Below are 4,453 nucleotides of genomic sequence, written 5' to 3'. Positions count from 1 at the left end.
ATTTCCACCTGGGGTGGGACTGCTCACTAGGCCTGTTCACCAGTCCCAAGAAGATACCACCCTAGAGGCTGGCAGGAAACTATTGGATAAAACCAGAACCTCAGCCCAGCCCTGCTACTACTCCTACTGTGATCAATGGCAGGGGTGGGGTAGGGAAGGTATCCCACACTCCAGAAGCCTCTAGAAGCTGCCCAAACGGAGAGGCCAGGGACCAGCAGAACCATGTACAGAGAGATCCATTGCCACCTAGGGGATGAGAGGTCCTCCTCAGGAATGTCCTTCCCCCTCCAGCCCTGGTGTCCCCAGGACACTACACCATGGAGCCACACCAAACCTATTACCTCCTCCCAGCACCGGCACTGACCCCACCTCAAGGAGACAACCCTGCTTTGCATCCTCTCAAGCCCCAGCCTGCTGGGCCTGAGCCAAGGAACATGCCAAGCTGAGCAGGGCTAAACCAGAACTCCCCAATCTCCCCTCCACATCACTTCTGGAGGGTAAAGACACAGGGCTAAAAGACACAGGGGAAAAGAAGAAAATGCCAAACTAGGTGGCAGGGGCCAAGGGGGTGGAATATGCCCCTGGTGACAGGAGACAGGCCAGTCCAGGCAGTGAGCTAGAAGAGGCCACCAGGGCAAGGAGGCAGGAGGGACACAGACTGGAGACCCGTCCTGGCCAGGGGCCTCCCAGGGGAGGGCAGGTAGATGGGAACCCGTGTGCAGGCCCCATCCTGATTGTGAGCCAGCCACACTGAGGAAATCCAGGAGGACCCACTGGGCATGCTAGGAGGAGGCAGGCAGGGCTCAAAGGCCCAGCCACCTTGGGCACAGAGCCCAAGAGGTGGTGGCCCAGCCCCAGCACACCCCTTGTCTGGGCCTGCCGGCAAACAGATGCCAGGAGCAGAAGGGAGCCAGCCCAGAAGAGAGAGTCCCAGGGCCCATTCTCCAGCTGTGACCAGGGCACTAGGTCTCCCTAGGGACAGGAGTGGAGGCCCCTGACTAAAGATGGCTCCAGAGGCCCTGGATACAGGTGCCAAGGGGGCAGGCATGCTGCTCCCAAGAGGTCCCTGGGTTCAATCTAGAGTTGGGGGCCCATGGGAACAGCTGCTGGTGACCCCACAGGTCTGGAGCACAGGCTATGATACTCTAGGGAAGCTCCTCCAGGATCCTTAAGGGGGGCAGGGCAGTAGGGTGAGGAGGAGGCAGCTTTAGGCTAAGTCAGGGTGAGCTGTGCGCATCAGGGCGGGGTCTGGCTCTCCCCTCTGCACAGCAGGCTGCTAAGAGCCCGTCCCCCACCCCCTGCAAGGGTGTAGGGCAGCTGGGGTTGGGAAGATGTGGCTCCAACCAGGCTCCCTGAGATCATCCCAGGCAGAGGAATCAAAGCTTCTCCCCGTTTCTCCCTGCAGAGCCTCAAAGGATGGGAAAGCTGGCTCCATTCTCTCAGAGGCTAGAGGGATGGACAGGACAGCAAGTACACAGATGACTCCAGAGTGTGGGTGTGCACAGAGTTGACTCCAGAGTGTGCGTGTGCAGAGCCGACCCCAGAGTGTGCGTGTGCACAGAGCCGAGCGTGTCCTCCTGAGGAGCCCCGGGACCCTTAGCCCGACATCTTGGCTGAGGGGCTATCCCCATATGCCAAGAACACATCTGCAGGCTGGGGTTACAGCTTAGTGGTAGAGCGCCTGCCTAGCACATGTGAGGCACTGGGTTTGATCCTCAGCACCACATAAAAATAAATTTAAAAACTTATGAAAAAGAAAAAAAAAAGAACACATCCACACAAGAAGGGCCCACCTTGAGGTCCAGATGTGCAAGGCAGCTGGGGAAAGCGCCAGGAGCTGTTTGCCAGGGTCCGGGTGCTGCCCAGCGGTGACAGCCCACAGCAAAAGCACTCACCACCAGGGAAGCTCACTGACAGATTCAGAGCCACCAGGAGCACCATGGAGAAGTCTCCACCGAGTGCAGACCAGGAAGGATGAGGCACCAACGGCCTCCTTCAGGCCAGAGGGAAGTTTCTTCCCTGTGTCTCACCTCATCCCTCAGCGTCCCCACCTCCCAGGCTGCCAACTGCCCCAACTGAGATGCCAGTGCCCAGGACCTGGGCAACGTGAGGCAGTCGCCTAGGAAAGGGACTTTTGTGCCTGCGCCATGACGAGGCACACACCTCTCCACTCCTGGGCACCTGCCCTTCATGGTTCCTTCTGGGGTGGAGGCAGAGGAGAGGCCCAGCCTGCTGCAGAAAAGTCACCCATACCTCATGCAGAGCTTCGCCAGCCCCTGGGTGGGACATTGCAGGTGGCGGGGAGTGTCCAGCCCCCCAGGCTTGGAGGGGATTCCTGGGATGCTGAACAAGTTGCTGTGACAAGAAAGGACCTCCTGAGCCTGTCATCAGGACAAACTGCAGGGACAGGATTTACCCAGCTCGGCGGGCACAAGCTCCATGAGCATGGGCCAGAGAGCACACACAGAAGGTCTGAGGGTCACACCAGGCTCTCCAGGGCACATCCTCCTTCCTTGTTGGGGTTGTCTGTGTTTTAATTTGCGATGACTCAAAGATGGGAAAGCCACTCAATCTGGGTCCTGAGGCTGGGCTTACACCTGGGACACATTCCAGAGTTGGACCTGCTTAGGACCTGGAGTGGCACATGCAAGTCCCTGAGCCAAGGTGCCCGCCAGCAGCCACCTTGTGCTTTATAGTGCCAGGTGGGAACAACCTCTTTCCTTGCATACATTCTCCTATCCTGCACTGATCCTGGTTTGACCTATGAGACCAATTAAAAAACGACAGCAGGGGTGAAGGGCATCAGGGGATGAGGTCCTAAGAAGACTGTGGCTTGGCCTTGGGGTGCTCCCTCCTGCCCTCTCCCTCCCCATCTCTCTGATCCCTGGCTCTGGGAAAGCTCTGGCCTGAGCAGCCCTAGGGAGAGGCCCTGCAGGGAGGCATTAAAGGCCCCCTGCTAACCCCAGCTGACAGCACCTCCATGCCGCCGCCGCCACCACCACCACCACCACCACCACCACCACCACCAAGACCCACACCCAAGAGACCTGAGCCAGAGCCAAACTCCAGGGGGCCCCCTGACCTGGGACATAAAAGCCAGATGCACAGGGTTTTAACTGGGGGAGCTTGCCCAGTTAGCCCAAGGCAAAGAAACCCCAGAAACCATTAGGAAAAGCCTGGGAATTGCAATGATACGAAGACTAAAATTTTCTACTTGACCCCCAACAACTTCTCAAACCAGTGTGTGAAAGACTTGACAGAGTGGCGAAAGCGAGCTTCAAGATGTGATCGAGGGCTCCTGTGTTACCAGGTAGAGACCTGGAGCCAACCAACAAGCAAAAAGGCAGATGACCAAGTAGCAATAGGGACAGAGGAGAGGAACGGAAACGCAAAGGGCTTCCACACCGGGCAAGCGACTCTATTGGAGACCGTGGGCTTCCAAGACTGCTGTTTCGCTCAGCGCTCAGTGCTCAGCTAGGTGACTAAACTACAGGCAGCCCCTGGACCTGCAGGAAGACCAACCAGGGCAGTGTGGTGGAGCCCAGCAGTCTTCGGGGTGGGTGTCCGTGCCCCACGCCGCGGGAAGGCCTGTGCAGCAACACCCAGAAGCTGGGAGGCTCCGCCTGCCAGGGAAGGAAGGCGGCAACCAGCCTTTCCAGGCTCCTTAGTGGGAACCAGTTCGGCAGGTGTTCCCAGGCACGCTGCAGCGTGGGAAGCACGGGGAGGGGCGGGGGGAGCGGCGGGGGAGCGGCGGAGGGAGGGCGGGTTCCCGTTTGCAGGGCTTTCTCTGCGGGGCTCACCTTGACCTACCTCCCCAGGAAGTGAGAGGGCCCCAGCCGGTGCCCAACCACTGGTCGTCCTGGCGCACAACAGGAATCCCCCGTGGCAGACCACCCTGTCGAGTGACACTGGGAGGCTGTCACCTTCCTGCGTCCCCATCTCCAGAAGCGTGGACAGACGCCTCTGACAGGCGCCACGTCCTCCCGCGACCAGGCTGCCCGCTCCGCCCTACTGTGCACAGCACCCTGTGTGCAGGAGGAGGGGGCGTCCGTGCTTGGCAGCGAACCCGCCCAGAGACACGCTCAGGAGCATTCGGCGAACGCGGCGGGCTGGGATAGAGAGGGGCCGCCACACGTCGGGGCCCCGGGGCCGTGAAGCTCACCACAGGCGGCGCCAGAGAGCTCGGGCCCGAGTGGGCGTGGCCCGAGGTGGGGCGGCCGTGCTACCCCGCCAGCCCCCGTGAGGTCGCCAGTTCTCCTTCCCCGTCTCCCAATCTCCCTGGGAGCGCTACGAATCCGTCCCGGACCTTCTAGAAGGCCGCGCTGACCCTCAGAACGGGGACCTGTGGGGGAACGGGACGGGCGGGCTCATCGCGGCCCATGGGCTCCCGGGCCCCGGATCCCGCGAGCAGGGAGGCTTCCCCTCGGCTCCTTCCGCAGGGACGGTCTAGGCG

At 60.6% G+C, this 4,453-nt stretch overlaps 1 long non-coding RNA gene across 1 annotated transcript; it reads left to right on the top strand.

Moving 5' to 3' along the window:
- Positions 1-16: 16 nt before the first annotated feature.
- On the top strand, positions 17-1,760 carry LOC125614262. Its single transcript, XR_007344876.1, has 2 exons — positions 17-497; positions 1,406-1,760. It is a non-coding gene; the product is annotated as an uncharacterized LOC125614262 (long non-coding RNA).
- The last annotated feature ends 2,693 nt before the right edge of the window (positions 1,761-4,453 follow it).

The sequence above is a fragment of the Marmota marmota genome, unplaced genomic scaffold (genome assembly GCF_001458135.2).
Source record: "Marmota marmota marmota unplaced genomic scaffold, marMar, whole genome shotgun sequence".
In the NCBI taxonomy this organism is placed as follows: domain Eukaryota; kingdom Metazoa; phylum Chordata; class Mammalia; order Rodentia; family Sciuridae; genus Marmota; species Marmota marmota.
This window is presented reverse-complemented; position numbering and strand designations above follow the sequence as displayed.